Genomic DNA, 24,686 nt, shown 5'->3' on the forward strand with positions numbered 1-24,686 from the left:
CACATCAATGATTAAAAACAACCCAATTAAAAAATGGGTAGAGGAATTGAATATACATTTTCCTACAAAGACATACGCATGGGCATCATGCAAATGAAAAGCTTTTCAAAATTACTAATCTTCAGGGAAATGCAAATCAAAACCACAATGAGATATCACCTCACACATATCAGAATAACTATTATCAAAAAGACAACAAATAAAAAATGTTGGCAAGGATATGGAGAAAGGGAACCTTTGTGCTGGAATGTTTGAGGGTATGTAAATTGGTGCAGCCAATATGGAAAATAGTACAGAGGTTCCTCAAACAATTAAAAAGGGAACTACTATATAACTCAGCAATTCCACTCCTGGGTATATATCATAAGAAAACCAAAACACTAAGTAGAAAAGATATATGCAACCTTATGTTTATTGCAGTATTATTTACAATCATCAAGATGTGGAAGCAACCTAAGTGTCCATCAGTAAAAGAATGAATAAAGAACATGTGGTTTATATGTACAATGGAATATTACTTAGTCATGATAGAGAATGAAATCTTGCCATTCAAGACAACATGGATGGATCTAAAGGGTAACATGCTAAGTGAAATAAATCAGACAAAAAAAGACAAATAGTGCATGATTTCACTTATATGTGGAATCTAAATAAACAAATGAGTAAAAATAAAAGAGAAACAGAGTCATAGGTATAGAGAACAAACAGCTGATTGCCAGCAGAGAGGGTGGTGCTGGGAGGAGAGAAATAAGTAAAAAGTTTATGAGGTATGAACTTCCAGTTGCAAAATATATGAGTTACAGGTATGAAATGTACAGTGATGGAAATATAATCAATGACTCTAAAAGATTTTTGCATGGTGACATATAACTAGATTGTGATGAACTTTTTGAAATGTACAAAAATATGAAGTCACAATTTTCTGTATCAGGAACTAATGCAGTGTTGTAGGTCAACTATACTCCAAAAATAAATGAACAAACAATCTCATAGAAAGAGAAATCAGATTTGTGATTACCAAAAATGGGGGGTGAGTGGGAATTGGATGAGGTAGTCAAAATGTACAAACTTCCAGTTATAACATACATAAGTCCTAGGGATGTAAAGGACAACATGATAAAAATAACTAACATGCTTCTATGTTATATATGAATGTTATATCCTAAGACAACACAAACTGATGGAAACATATACCATATTCTTGGATTGGAAGAATCAATATTGCCAAAATGATTATGTTACCAAAAGCAATCTACAGATTCAATGCAATCCCTATCAAATTACTACTGGCATTTTTCACAGAACTAGAACAAAAAAATCTTAAAACTTTATGGAGCACAAAGGACCCTGAATAGCCAAAGTGATCTTGAGAAAGAAAAAATGGAGCTGGAGGAATCAGGCTCCCTCATTTCAGACTATACTACTAAGCTACAGTCACCAAAATAATATGGTACTGGCATAAAAATAGAAATATAGATAGCATACAAAGCCCAGAAATAAATCCACACACCTATGGTCAATTAATCTATGACAAAGGAGGCAAGACTATACAATGGAGGAAAGACAGTCTCTTCAGCAAGTGGTGCTGGGAAAACCAGACAGCTACATGTAAAAAAAAAATGTAATTAAAACATACTGTAACACCATACACAAAAATAAACTCAAAATGGATTCAAGACCTAAATGTGAGTCCAGACACTATACAACTCTTAGAGGAAAACACAGGCCGAACACTCTCTGACATAAATTGCAGCAATATCTTTTATGAGCTGCCTCCCAGAAAAATGGACATAAAAACAAAAATAGACAAATGGGACCTAAGTAAACTCAAAAGCTTTTGCACAGCAAAGGAAACCATAGACAAAACAAAAAGACAATCCACAGAACGGGAGAAAATGTTTACAAATGATGCAACCAACAAGGATTAGTCTCCAAAATTCACAAATAGCTCATGCAGCTTAATATCATAAAAACAAAGAACCCAATCAAATACTGGGCAGAAGACCTAAATAGACATTTCTCCAAAGAAGCCATACAGACGGCCAAAAGGCTCATGAAAAGGTGTTCAACATCACTAATTATTAGAGAAATGCAAATCAAAACTAAGATATCACCTCACACCAGTCAGAATGGCTATCATCGAAAAATCCACAATAAATGCTGGAGAGGGTGTGGAGAGAAGGGAACCCTCTCACACTGTTAGTGGGAATGTAAATTGGTACAGCCACTGTGGAGAACAGTATGGAGGTTCCTTAAAAAACTAAAAATAGAGCTACCATATGATACTGCAATCCCACTCCTGAGCATTTATCTGGAGGAAAATCATGGTCCAAAAGGATACATGCACCCCAATGTTCATTGTAGCACTGTTTACAATAGCCAAGACATGGAAGCCACCATTGACAGATGAATAGATAAAGAAGATGTGGTACATATATACTATGGAATATTACTCAGCCATTAAATAGAATGGAATAATGCCATTTGTGGCAACATGGATGGACCTAGAGATTGTCATACTGAGTGAAGTAAGTCAGACAGAGAAAGACAAATATCGTATGATTATCATTTACATGCAGAATCTAAAAACAACAATACAAATGAACTTATTTACAAAATAGGAACAGACACACAGACTTAGGGAATAATCTTATGGTTACCAGGGGGGAGTGGTGGGGGAGAGGGTTAGTTAGGGAGTTTGGGATTGACATGTACACACTGCTATATTTAAAATGGATTACCAACAAGGACCTACTGCATATCACAGGGAACTCTGCTCAATATTATGTAACAACCTAAACGGGAAAAGAACTTGAGAAATACACACATGTATAACGGAATCACTTTGCTATACACCTGAAATGAATACAACATAGTTAATCAACTATACTCCAATATAATATGTTTTAAAAATATTCTGTAATAACATATATGTGGAAAGAATCTGCAAAAGAATGGATATATGTATATGTATAACTGAATCACTTTGCTGTAAACCTGAAACTAACAACACTGTAAATCAACTATACTCTAATATAAAATAAAAACTAAATTATAAAAAAGAAAAAGTATAACCCCGAGGAGAACAGGAGTTGGGGCGTGAGCATCACTGACCAATGAGAAAGACCAACACTTTCATTGAAGAGGGAGAGAAGTTGCAACTGAGAATAGACTAGAAGGAAGAAGGAAGGAGCAAGTTTTCACAGAGAAACTCTCAGAAGCTCTTATCTCAGAGTGAGGAGTAGGCTAAAGTGCAGAAATGAAAATTAGGGCTGAAGCTCAGTGAAAATGTCCCTGTGGAGTAACTGCCCTTAGACACCCATTCCCCTTTCACTAATCTTGAACACACAAATTACAAGCAATACATATTCATTGCCAAGCAAATTCACTGTTGGTTGTACAGGACCATGTGACTAGTTATGACCAATGAACCATCAGAGAAAGTGCTATGTGTCCATTTGGGGGCAAGATCATTTAATTGGTACCCTTGCAGAATTCTGTTTTGATCAATCACACGGCAGCAACATCGAGATGCTGGCTGCTTTATCAGCCTACACCCAGATTGAAGAGATGTAGAACAAAGATGCCGGTCTCTACTGTTGTTAAAGGCACTAAGTTTTTTGGTTGTTTTTTTCTTAGCATGATCCAATCTATTCTTAATTTGCCTATTGTCTTATCCAGAAATTAGGGGGGAGGGGAGTGGGAAATACAAGCCTTTTTTAAAATGAAAATTTATTTATTAATAAATTTATTCATATATTAATACATTTTAATATTAATAAAATTATTTATTTATTTTAATAAATTCATTTATTTATATTTTTGGCTGCCTTGGGTCTTCGTTGCTGTGCACAGGCTTTCTCTAGTTGCAGCGAGCGGGGCTACTCTTCGTTGTGGTGCACAGGCTTCTCACTGTGATGGCTTCTCTTGTGGAGCACAGGCCCTAGGCGTGTGGGTTTCAGTAGTTGTGGCACATGGGCTCAGTAGTTGTGGCATGTGGGCTCAGTAGTTGTGGCACGTGGGCTCAGTAGTTGTGGCTCGTGGGCTCTATATCTCAGGCTCAGTAGTTGTGGCTCATGGGCTTAGTTGCTCTGCGGCATGTGGGATCTTCCAGGACCAGGGCTTGAACCCGTGTCCCCTGCATTGGCAGATTCTTAACCACTGTGCCACCAGGGATGTCCCTACAAGCCTTTTATTGTGGACATTTTTAGCCATTATCATTCGTTTTCGCAGATTCACACAAAATAAAGAGAAAAGATGGAGAAGAGAAAAACAGATTTGACATGAGACAATTTTTAGAAAGAGTTCATCAAAAGCCCCTCTTTAAATTTTAAAAGGCTTACACTTAGACATATATTCATTAAACTTCAGAAAAATAAAGAAAGGAGAAGATATTAAAAGCTTCTAAAGACTTTTTTAAAAAGCCACTCAAAAAGCAGTGAGAAAGTGCCTGTCATGAGAATCTGTGTGATGTAGTATCAAAACACATGAGGTCTAGATTCAGGAGCTGCAGTTTATTAACGATGTGACTCGGGCAATTTATTTAACTTGTGCTTCAGTTATTTCAACTATAAAACGGATATAATAATAGTTTCTATCTTGTTAAGACCTTGAATTGCTTACTACAGTACCTAGACCTAATAAGCTGTTAATGTGTTGACTATAATAATTTTCAGACTTATCAAAGAACAACCCTGAATGTGAGAAGAGAGTAAGGCAATGCACTCAGAGTTTATAATATGCTTTAAATGGTTGCAGTTACAAAATGAACACAATTACAGTATCCATTTATAGTGTCCATATTTCTTCCTAACTGAAATTTGTATTTAGCTCATGAATCCCAAATAGTGTTTGGTAGTAGAAGTTATTAACTGGCCAATTCAAAGTAACTCAGATACTTAGGGTTTTAAAGCTTGGGCTCTTGGGACTCTTCTCTTATCGTGCTTCTCCTGTTGATAGAAGGAATGAGTGGGAACAGGAGGTACCTAGGAGTGTTATGTCTGCTCCAAGTACTGATGTCTGTCCTTGATAGCCTCCCATGTCCGGCCTAGGATGCTGGCCACTGTCTCCACTGCAATAATTTGTTCCCAGATGGAATAATTTATGTCTCTGCTTTCATAGGAAAATGTAAACTATTTTTTCTGGAGTGAATCTTTTTGATCCTCCTCCTGTCAATCTGGGTTCCATCTTAGTCTTTGTTGCCAAGACTAATGCTCTTAACTCGGCTATCTCCCAATACAGCTTGGACTATCTTTCTATAGCCTCAGCTACAGGGTCCCTTTGCCCCATTCCACTGTGAACCCTCAGCAGGCATGCTGGTTCATAATGCCAATCGCATTTTGCATCACACTCAGAAATTTCCCAATCTTCTTCATGTTGGTGACAGCCACGAATATCTAAATTGTAGCTAGATTTTACACTAAGTGGCAACTATGCTTTTGCATCCAGGGCACAATCTAAAGGATGTGTAAATAAATCATGTGACTGGTGTGAAGACGTTAACTAGATTTAGAGATGAAAGAAATTACAGTATCACACAGTTACTGGAATCCATGGGAGAAAAATAATGAGTTTTATTTATAAAAATAAATCATAACATGAAATTAGACTAACTTACACTTTAGGCATTTCTGGTGAGAAGAAACTTATTCTAAACTCAGCCTTTCCCTAAGATCTCTATTCCATTGCTCAATCCATATGTGGTGGGTACAGTTTTACTCTTCACTGTTTAGGCAACTGTCACAATCAATGAATGGATGAAAATAAGACTCCAGTCCTTAATGTGATGTGATGGGATCTAACGCTCTGTTTTGATCTTTAAAGTTTATAAATGTCTCTGGGATTCACATATAATGCCATTTGGGTGTGATTTCCTATGGTTAAAATGCAAATAGTTTAATATTTTATGATTTTTTTTCATTTTGGTCCACCTGTATTTGATATATAACTTTGAAAAACACAACATTTGCTATTATTTCTTGCAGGACAAATATATGATACCTCTTTAACTTTTTAGTGATCCAAAGATTAAACTATATAATGTGATATGTATGTCTAGTATGATAGCTTAATTTACAGAAATATGATCTTTAGCTGTGGTTTTAAATACCAACATCAATGACAAAAACCTTAAAGAGAAAAAAGATAAGAACGTTATGACTTCTTGTAATAAACACCAGTAACCAATACTTTAAGTCACATTTTTGCTGTTTTATTTCAAGATTCAGTATTAGAGTGAAAAATAATTTGTATTTTAATTTGTTATAAAGTATAGTTATAGGGACCTAGATGAAAAACAGTTATGTCTTTAAAAAAATTAAGACATCATAATTTCTCATCAACTGATCATGCCTTTTTATAGCACCTAAGTTCAAGGACATGTGGAATGAAATGTGATAAAGAGTCTATATACATTACATATTGCATTACCAATGTCTAGCTTCAATAAAAACTCCATCCAGCTTCTGTACCATGTGGTATATGAGTTAGACTCACTTTAATTGACTCCAGATGTTAGTTTCTATGTGGAATAATGAATCATGATCTTTTCAGCATTGTCTAAAATGAGATATGTGTACAAAGGGAGAAAATGTGTAAAAAAATAATCACTAATCTATATTTATTGAGTGTACTAGGCCCAAATGCAGGAAAAAAAAAGGGAGAATCTAGAACATGGCAAAGTAAATAATGAACTAAATTAAAGGCATTCAGGCATAATGCAAAGAACAGATGTCTAGAAGTCAGTACACCTGGTGGCCCTGGCTTTACTGCTAAATACCCATGTGAGCAACTAAGGTGTAAATTATGCTTGCTCCCTACAACCTAGGCTACATAAAGAGAGAGGCAACAGTTTACCAGATTTGAATAGGCTGACAGGTGAGCTAGAGTGACAAAAGGCATCTACCAGGGACATAATACAGAGAACAGTGGTCAAAGAAAACTGGTAGACCTAGGCTAATCTAAGGCCATAGTCCCCTACAGGTATCCATGTACTGGTAGAATGTCATCTAGAAAGACAGAGAAGAGGGGCGGATGGTATTTTAGAGTCAAATAAGATCAGTGGTTCTCAAACTACTACACAGTTGTAAAGCCCCATCTCATATTAATGAAATCAGATATTTAGGTTCAAAACCCAGACATCTGAGGTTGAAACACAGACAAGTATAAATTTCTTATGCTCCCCAGATAATTTTAATATGTTGTCAAGGTTGGGAACTAGTGGGTTACATGGTCATTTTAAAGTTTTGCCCTTGAAGTGGCAGGTCACAAGACATTGGACTGGGGCTCAGTCCCTCAGGGAAGCCAAGCTTCAGTAATAGGAATACTGCACAAAGGGTGGGGAGAGCTATAGCTCCAGGATTAACATGAGTGACCAGTGGAACCAAGTAGACGGTAGACCCCACATCTAACTGGTGGCATATCCGAGGAAATGACAACACTTAGCCCTTAGTACTAAAGAAAGACCAGAGAGTAGTGGGAGGTGATGGCCAGAGTAGATTAAGAACCCCTATCAGTATTAGAAACTGGTTAGGAGAAAGACAGCAAACCAAATGATGCTAGGTAAACAGAGAGAAAAAGTGAAAGGCAGATGCTACTTCTGCTTTGGTTACTTCATCAGCAAAATGAGGTTGACAGATCATTTTTTGCAATACTCAGTGTCCACATCAGTCATCTGTTCCACTTCAGAAGTTTCTCACAAGGCATCACTCTCATAGTTACATTTTCATTTATTCTGTTCATCAGTACTTCAAAACATTCTAAAACGTACCTTTCACAAAAACTTGCAAATGACCTAACAAAATTATAACATTTTAGCTTGTCATTTTGAATAATACTATATAAATAGTGCAATGAGAAAGAAAAAAGTAAATGAGTTAAAAATTGGAAAGGCGAAGGTAAAATTAGCACTATATGTTGATGAAATGGCACTAGTTAAACTCTAGAGAATATCACAAACACTGAGTTATATAGTAAAGTGGCAGGTGCAAAATTAATGTACAATATTAGGAGTCTTTCTATAAACACAGAATACATTAGAAGATAAGAATAAAAAGATTAAATATCTAGGGGAAAAGGCTAACAGGAAATGTGGAAAAATACATTTAAAAATAAATGCTACGGGCTTCCCTGGTGGCGCAGTGGTTGAGAGTCTGCCTACTGATGCAGGGGACACGGGTTCGTGCCCCGGACCGGGAAGATCCCACATGCCTCAGAGCGGCTGGGCCTGTGAGCCATGGCAGCTGAGCCTGCGCGTCCGGAGCCTGTGCTCTGCAATGGGAGAGGCCACAACAGTGAGAGGCCCACGTACCGCAAAAAATAAATAAATAAATATAAAATATAAATAAATAAATAAATAAATGCTACTACACCTACCACCTCCACATTAGCTGTTTTTTCTTTTCAATGTGACTTGCAGGAATAAACTATGGTCCAACATTCAAAATAAATAAAAAAATACTACTAAGGAACTTAAAATAAATGAATAAATGGAAAAGTATGTTTTGAGCATGATGAGAAAATCTGTAATAAAAACATTAGTTATCAGTAAATCAATTTTTTAAGTTAACAAAAGAAATGTAGTAAGAATTTATTTTTAAATTAAACACATTAATTTTAAAGTTTATACGGAAAAGGATACCCATAATATTAAATTTTCATAAGGCAAAAAATGAAAATGACTTTAACAATCATATTCTGGTTGTCTAGAAAAGACCACATCAAGGAAAAGGAAAGACTATGAAAAGACATGGGATTTTTGTCCAGCAGGAATTATTTTCTGGATGAAGGTATTAACTAGTAGAGAATCAATCACAGAAGGATCAGAGACAGAGTCTGGGCTATGTAGTTTGGTTCTTTACTTCTCCACTTTTTTCTTAGAAATCCACACATTAAAAACTAGGCTTTCAAGGTTAATTTGATACAGAGGGCATTTATGTAGTTCATCAGCTTCAGTCCCCTTACTAAATCAGATACAACATTGTATTTTCTTAGAATACAACATAACACTTGTACTCTTCTGATCTCACCCACACTTTCTTTTTTTTTTTTTTTTTTTTTTTTTTTTTGCGGTACGAGGGCCTCTCACTGTTGTGGCCTCTCCCGTTGAAGAGCACAGGCTCCAGACACGCAGGCTCAGCGGCCATGGCTCACGGGCCCAGCTGCTGTGCGGCATGTGGGATCCTCCTGGACCGGGGCATGAACCGGTGTCCCCTGCATCGCCAGGTGGACTCTCAACCACTGTGCCACCAGGGAAGCCCACTTTCCACTTCTGTGTCTCTTCTGAGGCCTTCCTTCTACCTCCCAAAGCTTACCCATACTTTGGCCTCATTTCTTTCATCCATCAGGTTTTCAAATAATACAATTCCTTCCTATAGATTCCAAGACAAACAATACTGTTCAAATCCATTCTATTTAACTGCAACTGAAACTACTAAGCATTCTTATATTTGCTGTAATAAAGATATGATCACTGTCCCTTGCCTTTACATACTGATTCAATAAACCTTGATGACATCACTATTTATTGGATCTTAATGTTCTTATCACAATTATAAAATAAATTATTATGACATGTTTTATTGGAAAATAATCTGATTTCAGAGTTTTAAAAATTATTAGCTTGTGAAGAGTTAATTGTGTGCTACATGTTTTGTGGATTTATTCCATACTTTCAGATTCATTATTAATTTATTCAAACACTGACTAGTTTACAGTTTCATAATTCACTGTATTACTTTAGATGTATGGTATATTCATGAGCTTTGGGGAAAAACATTTAGAACAGCAATATTTTAAGCCAGAAAATGAAAACACATTTTTTTCCTTTTGCTAAAAACATATATCTAGTTGACATTATTTTTTTCTGATGCTCATCCATATGGTTGAGACATAAGTAAGCTTTTTAAGACTGATGTGACACGGTACTACATTTTAGTTTAAAGTTTTGTTTTTCTATGAGTACAAACTGCATTTATCTTAACACAGGGGTGAAGCAAAGCTTATTCTTCACAAAGAGGTTCTTTTATATTTTATAGTTTATCATTACTGATAGTCATAGCAGAAAAAATATATTAAACATTTCTTTCCTCTAACTAAACTGCCAGTCAATTCTCTTCATTTAGAAAAGATAGATTTTTGTTCACCTGAAGCATAGAATTTGGCTCTAGGTCACTGAAGCAGTTTGAAAAATGACCTTTAAAATGTTTATATTAACAAAGAACCTGTATGGTATGTATTCATTTTTGTTTCAGAAGAAGTGGTTCATTTGACACCCTTTGAGCAATGGTTAATCTATCACTGAGGTTCATTTTATGATATAATTTAGAAAAGGCATATTGTTTCAACTGAATTATACAAATAGCATTCAGGTCATCTGAAAAGTTTTTTGTTTTTTTTGTTTTTTATTTTTTTTTGCAGCACGCAGATCTCTTACTGTTGTGGCCTCTCCCGATGCGGAGCACAGGCTCGGGACGCGCAGGCTCAGCAGCCATGGCTCACGGGCCCAGCTGCTCCGTGGCATGTGGGATCTTCCTGGACCAGGGCACGAACCCGTGTCCCCTGCATTGGCAGGCGGACTCTCAACCACTGCGCCACCAGGGAAGCCCCTGTTTTATTTTTTACACCTCCAGAATATTTTTGCCACAGTGTACACACAGTTTAGTTGAAGATGGAATAATTATTATTTTTAACTTTTTCACTGCAGATTTATTTCATGCCCAGCATCAGGAATGTACAAGAAAAGGAGGGAATCTCATGCAATGAAAAGGAGGAGGAAAAGGAAGGGAAGGAAGAGGACAGAAGGGGGTAGTAAAACAGTAACCTATTAGGTTAATGGTGTTGATGAGATTAAAGAGAGTCAGTAAAAGACAGCAAACCACTGACCTTAACGACTGTGATTACAATGAAGTGTTAAGGACAGAAACCACCCTTGATGAATTAAGCAGGAATTGAGATAACAGCATTAAAAGCGTGTTATGTTGTTAGTGAGTCAATGTGTTTTGCAGAGAATAATTGTAGAAAGATATAGGGGAAGGCTGGGTTCAAGTTTCGTTTCTTGAAACAAATAGGCATTTTGACCCTCTCCACATATTTGCATTTGAATTGAAAATATCTGTAGGATTAAAATAGCCTCCAAAGAAGTCTGAGGAAAATTAAATGAGGCAATTGTCATCATTAATTTGTAGTATGAAATTGACATAAATCCTTTATTTTTTAAATTTTGCAAAAGAAAACCTTTTTATCCAATCTCAATAGTCTCATATTAACAACAATAAGTGACTGAATTATTTGTTGTAACCACACATTATTCAATCACCCTGCTTCAAACAGATTTTCTTAGTAGAACTACAGATCTATTCTTGATACTCTTTGTAACCTTTCAAAATAACCCACTAACCCAATAAAAAATGTATTTGATTAGAATGGAAATTAACTAGAAGTGTATCAAACAGGAAATTAATGTAACATCATCAATTCTGTTCAGACATACAATTCTGGCAAGCTTGAGAAATTTACTTTTCCTTTAGTAGCATATGCCATGCAACACAAAGTCTTAATGTGTGGGAAATGGCTTTTTGATTGCAGGTGTTATTACAGAAGAATTGTATAGTATTTAAAAGTTCACATTTTCCAATGTACAGGATTAAATGCATGTATTATACCTTAAAAGAACAGTTTGACCTCAAATTAGTACATGGATCTCCACAACCTATAAGTCATTAAAAAGGTAATAATAATTTTATAATTGCAAATGCTTCCATTATAATATTAAGAACACAGAAACATTTTAAGATAAGCTGTGTAATATAAAATGTATAATTACTTCTTCCAGTGTTTCCAGGATGACCTCAGAGCCTCATAAAAATTATATAACACATCAGAAGCATTCTTAGAAATATGTGTACAGAATATGTTGATAGAAAATTCTATAAAAAGTTTAAAGGAGGCATTATATATTCACGACACAAACCAAGGATGCTGTGCAAATAACTTATTTAAATTTAAAAAAGTATAAGTATAAATTAAAATACTGAACTATGTTATTCACTACTAGCACATAGCAATTTTCACATGGTTAGTTCCACACACCAGGATCATTTTGATTGATTTAGTGATTGTTCAAAGAGGAGCTACATATCTTTGTTAGCTTGATTTAGTCTCATTTTTCCTTCTTTTGCAAGGCAGAAAATTCTAGATTTTTCTGTTCTTTTCTTGAAGTATAGTTGACCTTCTTTAATTATCTTCCTGCTCTCTTAGAGAAAAATATAAATTAGAATTTTGTATCTCTTATAAATCACATTCTTTTATTAGGTGAAGCCAACATTCTACCTTAGCTAACCAGGAAGAAAAGCGAGGAGACAAAACTAACCAGTATCAGGAATCAAATGGAGCTAAAACTACTGATTAAAAGGATAATAAAAAATGCTACGCCTCCCCCCGCAAAATAAAACACCTATGCCCATAAATTCAATAACTTAGATGAAAAGGAGAAATTCCTTGAAAGACACAAACTACCAAAACTCACCAAAGAAGAAATAAATAAACCAAATAGTCCTATGTCTGTTAAAGAAATTAAATTGTAGTTAAAACCTATTGAAAAAATTAAATTGTAGTTTAGGTTATAGTTTTTGAGAGCTTGGCCAAGATGGTGGTGTAGTAAGACCCTGAGCTCACCTCCTCTCATGGGCACATCAAAATTACAAAGACTTACAGAGCACATATTGATAAGAAAGACTGGAATCTAGCAGAAAATATCTTCTACAAATATATGTATATGTGTGTGTGTGTGTGTGTGTGTATCTATATAGATACACATATATAGATACACACACACACACACACACATACCACAATGAGATAAGGAGTGGCAGAGTCACAGTAGAGTCAAGATCCTTATCACCTGGGTGGGCAACCCACAAGTGCGAGAATAATTACAACTGCAGAGGTTCTCCTCAAAGAACAATGGTTCTGAGACCCATGTTGGGCTCCCCAGCCCAGGGGTCCTGAATCATAAAGAGAAACCCCCAGAATGTTTGGCTTTGAAGGCCAGCAGGGCTTATTTTTGGGAGGCCCTGAATGCTGTGGGAAATAGAGACTCCATTACTAAAGTGCACACACAAAATCTCACATGCTCCAGGTCCAAGGGCAGAAGCAATAATTTGAAAGAAGCCTAGGTCAGACCCACCTGCTGATTTTGGAGGGTATACAGGAAAGGCAGGAGGCAACTGGAGCTCACATTGATGACACAGACACTGGAAGGAGTCATTTTTGGAAACTCATTCTACCATGTGGACACTGGTGCTATCAAGCGTCATTAGGAATCCTTCTAGCTTATTAGCACCAGGAACCAGTCCCATGAACAAGCCTGTTGGCATCAGTATTGAGAAGCCTCAGGCCAAGCAACTAGCTGGACAGGGAAACAGGTATACCCACCAGCAGGCAGGCTGCCCTGCCTCAGCCACAAAAGGACACAGGCCTGTCCCACAGAAGGCCCAGGACCCTGTTCCAAATCAGAGGGCCAGCACTAGCCCTGGACCATCCTCACTTACTGGTGGGCAGATACCAGCCCCAGGACACCTGAGCCTGGGTCACACACACCAGCAGGTGGACACCAATTCCAGAACCACTGCAGTCTCACAGCTTGCAATGGCAAGCCACAGAACAAATCTCAATAAGTTTAAGAAACCTGAAATCATATAAAGCATCTTTTGCATCCACAACACTATGGGACTAGAAATCAACTACAAGAAAAAAACTGCAAAACACACAAACATGGCTCGTTAAATGATATGATACTAAAGAAGCAATGAATCAATGAACAAATCAAAGAAGAAATAAAATAATATCTAGAGAAAAATGAAAACAAAACCACAGAGATCCAAAATCTATGGGATGCAGCAAAAGCAGTTCTAAGAGGGAAGTTTATACCAATACAAACTCAATCAGGAAACAAGAAAAATTTCAAACAAACAACTTAAACTTATACCTAAAGGAACTGTAAAAAGAAGAATGAATGAAATTGAAAGTTAGTAGACAGAAAGAAATCATAAAGAGCAGAGCAGAAGTAAATGAAATAGATACTAAAAACAATAAAATAAAAGAAAGATCAATGAAAGTAAGAGGTGGATCTTTGAAAAGATAAACAAAATTGATAAACGTTTAGCCAGACTCATCAAGATAAAAAAAGAGGACCCAAATGCAAGAAATCAGCAATGAAAAAGGGGAATTAACAACTGATGCCACAGAAATACAAAGGATCATAAGAGGCTACTATGAGCAACTATACGCCAATAAAGTGGACAATTTAGAAGAAATGGACAAATCCCTTGAAGTGTACACTCTCCCAAAACTAAAGCAGGAACAAATGGAAAATTTCTTCTATTTTCTAGAACAAACCAATTACCACTAATGAAATTGAATCAGTAATAATAATTTTTAAAAACTCCCAAAAAACAAATGTCCAGAACCAGATTCTTCACAGTTGAATTCTACCAAACATTTAGAGAACAGTTAACACATACCCTTCTCAAACTATTCTTAAAAATTACAGAGGATGGAATGCTTCTGAATTCATTCTCTGAAGCTATTATCACCCTGATACCAAAACCAGATAAAGAAATCACAAAAAAAATGAAAATTCCAGACTAATATCACTTAAGAACATAGATGCAAAAATCCTCAACAATATATTGGCAAAGCAAATCCAGCAATACATTAAAAGGCTCATACACCATGATCAAGTGGGATTTACTCCAGGGATGCAAGGATTGTTCAATATTCACAAGTCAATGTGATACACCACATTAACATGTTGAAAAATAAAAAATTTATGATCATCTCAACAGACGTAGAAAAAGCTTTTGATAAAATTCAACAACCATTTTAGATAAAAACTCCCCAGAAAGTGGGTATAGATGGAAAATCCCTGAACATAATAAAGGCCATATGTGATAAGCCCACAGCTAACATCATACACAATAGAGAAAAGCTGAAAGCATTTCCTTTACAATCAGGAACATGATAAGGTTGGCCACTATCACCACTTTTATTCAAGGTGTTATTGGAAATCCTAGCCACAGCAATCATACAAGAAAAAGAAATAAAAGAAATACAAATTGGAAAGGAAGAAGTAAAGACGTTACTTTATGCAAATGACATAATATTATATGTAGAAAATCTTTGGGACACCTCACCAAAAGTACTAGAGTTCTACAATAAATGTGGCAAAGTTTCAGGATACAATATTAATATGTAAAAATCATATTAATAGGATTTGCAAAATGGATCCAACAATACATTAAAAGGATTGTACACCATGATCAAGTTGGATTTATCCCAGAGATGCAAGGATTTTTCAATATCCGCAAATCAACCAGAGTGATACACCACATTAACAAATTGAAGAATAAAAATCATAGGATCAACTCAATAAATGCAGAAAAAGCTTTCAACAAAATTCAACACCAATTTATGATAAAAACTCTCCAGAAAGTGGGCATAGGAGGAACCTAACTATACATAATAAAGGCCATGTATGACAAACCTACAGCTATCATCTTACTCAATGGTGAGAAGCTGAAAGCATTTTCTCTAAGATCAGTAACAAGACAAGGATATCCACTCTTGCCACTCTTTTTCAACATAGTTTTGGAAGTCCTAGCCACAGCAATCAGAGAAGAAAAAGGAATCCAAATTTGAAACAAAGAAGTAAAACAGTAATTGTTTACAGATGACATGATACTATACATAGAAAATCCTAAAGATGTTACCAGAAAACAACTAGAGCTCATGAATGAATTTGGTAAAGTTGCAGGATACAAAATTAATACATAGAAATCTGTTGCATTTCTACACACTAACAATGAAAGATGAGAAAGAGAAATTAAAGAAACAATTCACCTTACCTTCACATCAAAAAGAATAAAATACCTAGGGATAAAGCTACCTAAGGAGGTAAAAGACCTGTACTCTGATTTCTTTCATCAATGTCTTACAGTTTTCAAAGATGACACAAACAAATGGAAAGATGTACAATGTTCTTGGACTAGAAGAATGAATATTGTCAAAATAAATATACTACCCAAGGCAATCTACAGATTCAATGCAATCCCTATCAAATTACCAATGGCATTTTTCATAGAGCCAGAACAAACAATTTTACAATTTGCATGGAGACACAAAAGACCACGGATAGTCAAAGCAATATTGAGAAAGAAAAACAGAGCTGGAGGAATCAGGCTCCCTGATTTCAGACTGTACCACAAAGCTACAGTAATCAAAACAGTATGGTACTGGCACAAAAACAGAAATATAGATCAATGGAACAGGATAGAAACCCAGAAATAAACCCCCACACCTATGGTCAATTAATCTATGACAAAGGAGGCAAGACTATACAATGGAGAAAAGACAGTCCCTTCAATAAGTGGTGTTGGGAAAACTGGACAGCTACATGAAAAAGAATGAAATTAGAACACTCTCTAACACCATACACAAAAATAAACTCAAAATGGATTAAAGACCTAAATGTAAGACTAGACACTAGGAAACTCTTAGAGGAAAACATAGGCAGAACACTCTTTGACATAAATCACAGCAAGATCTTTTTTGACCCACCTCATAATGTAAATGAAAACAAAAATAAACAAATGGGAACTAATTAAACTCAAAAGCTTTTGCACAGCAAAGAAAGCCATAGACAAAACAAAAAGACAACCCACAGAATGGGAGTAAATATTTGTAAATCAGGCGACCAACAAGGGATTAGTGTCCAAAATTCACAAACAGGTCATGTTACTCAATATCAAAGAAATCAAACAACTCAATTAAAAAATGGGCAGAAGACCTAAATAGATATTTCTCCAAAGAAGACATACATATACCCAAGAGGCACGTGAAAAGATGTTCAACATCACTAATTATTAGACAAATGGAAAACAAAAGTACAATGAGTTTAATTAAGTCCCATTTGTTTATTTTTGTTCTCACTTCCATTACTCTAGGATCTAGAGAATATCATACTAAGTGAAGTCAGACAGAGAAAGACAAATACCATATGATATCACTTATACATGGAATCTAAAAAATAATACAAATAAGTCTATATACAAAACAGAAACAGACTTACAGACATAGAAAACAAACGTATGGTTACCAAAGGGAAAAGGGAGGCGGGGAGGGAGAAATTAGGATATGAGATTCATAAATACAAACTACTACACATAAATAGATAAACAACAAGGATTTACTAGATAACACAGGGAAATATATTCAATATTTTGTAATAACCTATAATGGAAAATAATCTGAAAATATATATATAACTGAATCACTTTGCTGTACACCTGAAACTAACACAATATTGTAAATCAACTATACCTCAATGAAAAAAAAGATGTGTTTCCTTGCTAAACAAAACAAACAAACAAAAGAGTACAATGAGATATCACCTCACACAGGTCAGAATGGCCATCATCAAAAAGTCTACAAACAATAAATGCTGGAGAGGGTGTTGATAAAAGGGATTGTTGGTGGGAATGTGAATTGGTACAGCCACTATGGAGAACAGTATGGAAGTTCCTTAAGAAACTAAAAATAGAGCTATCATATGATCCAGCAATCCCACTCCTGGGCATATACCCAGAGAAAACTATGGTTCCAAAGGATACATGTACCCCAATGTTCATTGCAGTGCTGTTTACAATAGCCAAGACATGGAAACAACCTAAATGTCCATCGACAGAGGGATGGATAAAGAAGATGTGGTACATATATACAATGCAATATTACTCAGCCATTAAAATGAATGAAGTAATGCCATTTGCAGCAATGTGGATGGATGTGGAGATTATTATACTAAGTGAAGTAAGTCAGACAAAGACAAATATAGCTTATTGCAGAATTTTTAAAAAATGATACAAATGGAATTGGCATATACACACTACTGTAATTAAAATAGATAACCAAAAATGACCTCCTGTATAGCACAAGGAACTCTACTCAATATTCTATAATAACCTAACTGCGAAAAGAATTTGGAAAAAAATAGATATATGTATAACTGCATCATTTTGCTGTACACCTGAAACCAAGACAACACTGTAAATCAACTATACTCCAATATAAAACAAAAATTTTTTTAAATAAATGGAATAACAACAACAAAAAAGAATAAAAGCATGCACCTATGCTCAATTAGTCTAACAAAAAAGAAGTCAAGAATATACAATGAGGAAAGGACCACTTCTTCAATAAGTGGCGCTGGGTAAAAGAATGAAATTAGAAAATTTCAGCTACAGGTAAAAGACAGCTAAAATTTCAGCTACAGGTAAAATTTCAGCTACAGGTAAAAGAATGAAATTAGAAAAATTTCTAACACCATATGAAAAAATTCAAACTTGGTTAAAGAGCTAAATGTGAGACCAGAAACCATAAAACTCCTAGAAGAAAACATAGGCAGAACACTCTCTGACATAAATCGTCACAATATTTTTTTGGATATGTCTCCTAAGGCGAAAGAAACAAAAGCAAAAATAAACAAAAATAACCTAATTAACCTTAAAAGCTTTTGCACAGGGCTTCCCTGGTGGAGTAGTTGTTGAGAGTCCGCCTGCTGATACAGGGAACACGGGTTTGTGTCCCGGTCCGGGAAGATCCCACATGCCACGGAGCGGCTGGGCCCGTGAACCATGGCCGCTGAACCTGCGCATCTGGAGCCTGTGCTCCGCAACAGGAGAGGCCACAGCAGTGAGAGGCCCATGTACCGCTAAAAAAAAAAAAAAAAAAAAAAAGCTTTTGCACAGCAAATGAAGCCACTGACAAAATGAAAAGACACCCTACTTAATGGGAGAAAATATTTGCAAATGGTATGACCATTAAGGGGTTAATATCAAAATATATCAACACCTCATACAACCCACTATCAAACACACACACACACACACACACACACACACACACACAAAACACCAGTCAGAAAATGGGCAGAAAATCTGAACAGACATTTTCCCAAAGAAATCATACAGATGAACAACAGGTGTACAAGATGCTCAACATAACTAATGATCAGAGAAATACAAACCAAAACGCCAATGAGATATCACTTCACACCTGTCAGAATAGATATTATCAAAAAGACCACAAAAAACAAATGTTGGTGAGAATGTCGATAAAACGGTACCCTTGTATGCTGTTTCTGGGAATGTAAATTAATGCAGCCACTGTGGAAATCAGTGTGGAGTTTCCTCAAAAAAACCCTAAAAATAGAAATATCATTTGATCCAACAATTCTACTCCTGGGTATATATCTGAAGAAAATGAAAACACTAATTTGAAGAGATACCTGTACCTCAGTAATGTTCATAGCAGTATTATTGACAATAGCCAAGACATGGAAGCAGCCCAAGTGCCCATCAATAGAGGGATGGATAAAGAAGATGTGGGGTGTGTGTGTGTGTGTGTGTGTGTGTGTGTGTGTGTGTGTGTATATATATAATGGAATATTACTCAGCCATAAAAAAGAACAAATTTTGCCATTTGCAAAAAAATGGTGGACTTGGAGGGTATTATGTTTAATGAAATTAATCACAGTGAAAGAAAATGCTTTATATGATCACTTCTATGTGTAACCTAAAAAATGAATGAATATAAGAAAACAGAAACAGACTTACAGATATAGAGAACAAACTAGTGGTTACAAGTGGAGAGTGGGAATGAGGGGAGGGTAAAATAGGGTAGAGGATTAAGAGGTAGAAACTAATATGTATAAAATAATAAGCTACAAACTTTGTAGAGCACAGGAAATATCGCCAATATTTTAAATAAATTTAAATGGAGTATAATCTATAAAAAACATGAATCATTATGTTTTACACCTGAAACTAATATTGTAAACCAACTATACCTCAACAAAATAAATAAAATACAATTATAGGTTTTAACTCACTGAAGGTCCAAATGATTTCAAAAGTGAATCTACCAAACATTTAAAAAGAAATAATGTCAGTTATTTATAATGATGGAACTACATAATATATGTACTGGTAGAACTACAAAATCATTTCCCAAAAACAGAATCAGTGGAAACAATCTTCCAATGTTATTATGACTTCAGCATATTATCAAATCCAGACAAAGACATTGTAAGTACAGATCAATCTCTCATGAATATAGACAGAAAATCCCTAACAAAGTATTAGCAAATCTAATCCAGGAACGTATAAAAAAGACAACACATCATGACCAAGTGAAATTTATCCACAGAATGCAAGGCTGGTTCAATATTGGAAAACAAGCAATGAATCTGATCATATTAAGAGGCTAAAGAAGAGAAACCATATCAATAGATGTAAAAATAGCATTTGACAGAATGAAAGATCCATTCATGATGAAAACTCTCAGCAGACTGTGATAGAAGGTAAAATGCTCAACCTAATGCAGAGTATCTATAAAAACTCCTTAGCTAATATTATAGCTAATGTTGAGAAACTGAATTATTTCCCTCTAATATCTTGAACAAGGCACAAATGTCCCCTCTCACCACTCCTCTTCAATATCACACTTAAAGTCCTAACTAGTGCAATACAGCAAGAAAGATAAATAAAAGCAATCAAACTGGAAAGAAAGAAATAAAACTGTCTTTATTCAGATGACATGATTTCCTATGCAAAAAATACCAATGAATCTATAAAATTTTTTCCCAGAAATATTAAATGAGTTTAAGCAAATTTGCAGATACAAGGTCAATTTACAAAAATCAATTGTATTCTGATATACTGGGAATCAATAATTGGAATTGAAGGTAAAAAAAACAAACAAACAAACATGTAAAATAATACCCTAAAATGAAGTATGTAGGTATAAATCTAACAAATTCATTCAGGTTATGTATGTGGAAAACTATAAATCGCCAATGAGAGAAATCAAAGAAATCTAAATAAGCTGAGAGAGATGTCATATCCATGGATTGGAAACCTCAATATTGTCAAAATGTTAATTCTTTCCAAGTGGATCAATAGATTTAATACAATCTCAATCAAGAATCCATTAAGAATTTATTAGATAATGACTAGTTGATTCTAAGATTTACATTCAAATCAAAGGAACTAGATTAGCGAAACAATCTGTAAAGGAAGAACAAAGTTGAAGAGCTCACATTTTCCAATTTCAAGATTTACTGTGTTGATTCAGTAATCAAGACAGTGTATCTCTAGAGAACTAGCACCATGGCTTCTGGCTACAAGATTGGCCCATCCATCCTCAACAGTGACCTGGCCAGTTTAGGGGCTGAGGACCTCCAGATGCTGGACTCTGGGGCCAATTATCTGCACCTGGATGTAATGGATGGGCATTTTGTTCCCAACATCACCTTTGGTCACCCTGTGGTAGAAAGCCTCTGAAAGCAGCTAGACCAGGACCCTTTCTTTGACATGTATATGATGGTGTCTGGGCCAGAAGAGTGGGTAAATCCAATGGCTGTAGCAGGAGCCAATCAATCTACCTTTCATCTTGAGGCTACTGAGAACCCAGGGGCTTTGATCAAAGACATTTGGGAGAATGGAATGAAGGTTGGCTTTGCTATCAAATGAGGGACTACAGTTGAATATTTGGCACCATGGGCTAATCAGATAGATATGGCCCTGTTTATGGCAGTAGAACTTGGGTTTGGAGGGCAGAAATACATGGAAGACATGATGCCAAATGTTCACTGGTTGAAGACCCAGTTCTCATCTTTGGACATAGAGATTAATGGTGGAGTAGATCCTGACACCACCCATAAATGTGCAGAGGCAGTAGCTAACATGATTGTGTCTGGCAGTGCCATTTTGAGGAGTGAAGATCCCAGATCCGTGATCAACCTGGTAAGAAATGTTTGCTCAGAAGCTGCTCAGAAACGTTCTCTTGATCGATGAAACCACAAGGAGTCCAGTGTTTCTGCTTATGAGATCTCCTTTATACTGGAAAACAAGAATATTGACTACCAAATCATAACACAATTGAGGCAGTGCTACTTTTCTGAGCAATTATTTATTCCAGTGACTAAAATCCATTATGCCGAATGTTCCAAGAGGTTAGAAATTTGTGTGTATAACTACATTTTTAGGATGGAATTTAAAGGTTAGTGTGGTAAAATACCATTTTTATTGGGAGACTATTTTTATAAAGAATAAAAATATTGCTGTATTAAGATTATCAACAGAAATGTGTTTCAATGCCTAAGGAGGCATATTAGCTACTATGTAAAACAAAGTGTAGTACTGGAAAAAGGATAGACACATAGATGAGGAAATCAAATAAAAAGGAATAGATTCACAAAACCCAACAGCTTTTGACAAAGGCTCAATGGTAACTTAATAAAGGACAGTCTCTTCAACAAGTGAAGTTGGAAAAATTGGACATTGATATGCAAAAATAAAAAAGAAATAAAAATAAGCCCCAGCACACAAATCACACCTTATACAAAAATTTGATCATAGGTCAAAATGTAAGACATTAAACTATAAAATGCACCTTCAATTTTTTAGAGATGGCACCAAGAACAAAACCCATGAAAGAAAATATCAATAAATTGGACATTATCAAACTATTAGAAATTTCTCTGTAAAAGACAGTGTTAAGAGAAAGAAAAGACAAACCACAGACTGTGAGAAAGTATTTGAAAATCACATCTCCGATAAATGGCTTCAAGGAGAACATATTGAAAACTCTCAAAATTCAACCATAAGAAAACAACCCAATAAAATATGGATAAAAGATCTGAACAGAACTTCAAAGATAAACAGATAAAGAAATAAATACATCAAGTGATGGTCAATATCCTTTATAATTAGAGAAATGCAACTTAAAACAACAATGAGATGTCACTACACACCTACTAAGAAACCAAAATCCCCCAAAATGACAGTACCAAATGTGGGCAAGAATGTGGAACATTTATTATTCAGGGAGTTTAAAATTGTTCAGGCACTTTGGAAGACATTTTGGCAGTTTTTTATAAAGTTAAATATAGATTTACCACATAATCCAGAAATTTCACTTCTAGGTATTCACCCAGGTTATGTGAAAACTTATGTCCACACATAAAACACTTTTATAGCTGTTTTCTTCATATAACTAAAACTAGAAGCAACCAAGTTGTTCCCCAACAGGGGAATGGAGAAATAAATAATGTAATACTATTCAGAAATAAAAAGAAATGAGCTATAGTTTCATGCTACCTGAATCAATCTTAAATGTATTTTGCTAAGTGGAAAAAGCCAGTCAGAAAAGGCTACCTATTAAATGACTCCATTTATATGGCCTTCTGGAAAAAGCAACACAATCAAGATGGAAAATAGATCAGTAGTTGCTAGTTGTTGTTCAAGAGGGGTGGGAGGTTAACTACAGAGAGGACACACAAGGGAACTATAGATATATAAGTCTATAATATTAGAAAAAGGACCATCATCCAGGATGCTGGGGGATGCCATGATGGAATGCTGACTGTAACAAATAAAGGTAACTCAATTACCAACATGTGAGATGATAACCACACTGAAGGGGAAGTGAGGGAGAAACTGCTTTAATTAATCTTGGAAAATGATGTTTGACTGGAACTATTGGTCTAAAGACAAAAAGGAACTTATAAATAAACAAATATAATGAATGGTGGATTGTGGGAGCCAGGTTTCTCAGTGTCAGAGAGGGAAAGTAGAGATGATAAAGAAGGAAAGGCTAATACGTGAAGTAAGCAAGATAGCAGACTATGAGATCCCAGTGCTTCCCCCCAAAACAACAATAACAAATATAATAAATAACATCTACACAGCAATGAAAATAGCTCTGGGAGAGCTCTGAAGTATAGTAAAGGAAGTGCAGAAACACTTGGAGCACAGACACTGAGGATGTCTACACAGGAAACATAGGAATCACTTTGCTTGCATCACCCCATTCTCCACTCTGGCACAGCTAGGTGCCAAGAGGAATCCTCTTGGTGTTACTGCTCTCCATGGGAGAAAGAATATATAAACTGAAAGACAGGTCACTTGAAATTATCCAGTCAGAGAAAAAAAAGGAATGACATGGAGTGTTCTGCTGATGTTTTCCTCTAAGAGTTTTATAGCATCTGGCCTTACACTTAGGTCTTTCATCCATTTTGAGTTTATGGTGTTAGAGAGTGTTTTACTTACATTATTTTATATAGGCAGAACACTCTATGACATAAATCACAGCAAGATCCTTTTTGACCCACCTCCTACAGAAATGGAAGTAAAAACCAAAATAAACAAATTGGACCTAATGAAACTTAAAAGCTTTTGCACAGCAAAGGAAACCATAAACAAGAGTAAAAGGCAACCCTCAGAATGGGAGAAAATATTGCAAATGAAGCAACAGACAAAGGATTAATCTCCAAAATTTACAAGCAGCTCATGCAGCTCAATATCAAAAAAACGAACAACCCAATACAAAAATGGGCAGAAGACCTAAATATATCCAAACAAATATATCCAAAGAAGATATACAGATTGCCAACAAACACATGAAAGGATGCTCAACATCACTAATCATTAGAGAAATGCAAATCAAAACTACAATGAGGTATCACCTCACACTGGTCAGAATGGCCATCATCAAAAAATCTACAAACAATAAATGCTGGAGAGGGTGTGGAGAAAAGGGAACACTCTTGCACTGTTGGTGGGAATGTAAAT

At 35.5% G+C, this 24,686-nt stretch overlaps 1 pseudogene across 1 annotated transcript; it reads left to right on the top strand.

Annotated features, from left to right (window-relative positions):
• The first annotated feature begins 21,221 nt into the window (after positions 1–21,221).
• LOC307058321 (ribulose-phosphate 3-epimerase-like) lies at positions 21,222–21,908 on the top strand (annotated as a pseudogene). Its single transcript has one exon. The product of its transcript is annotated as a ribulose-phosphate 3-epimerase-like (transcript).
• The last annotated feature ends 2,778 nt before the right edge of the window (positions 21,909–24,686 follow it).

This window comes from Hyperoodon ampullatus (assembly GCF_949752795.1).
Source record: "Hyperoodon ampullatus genome assembly, chromosome: 9".
In the NCBI taxonomy this organism is placed as follows: Eukaryota; Metazoa; Chordata; class Mammalia; order Artiodactyla; family Ziphiidae; genus Hyperoodon; species Hyperoodon ampullatus.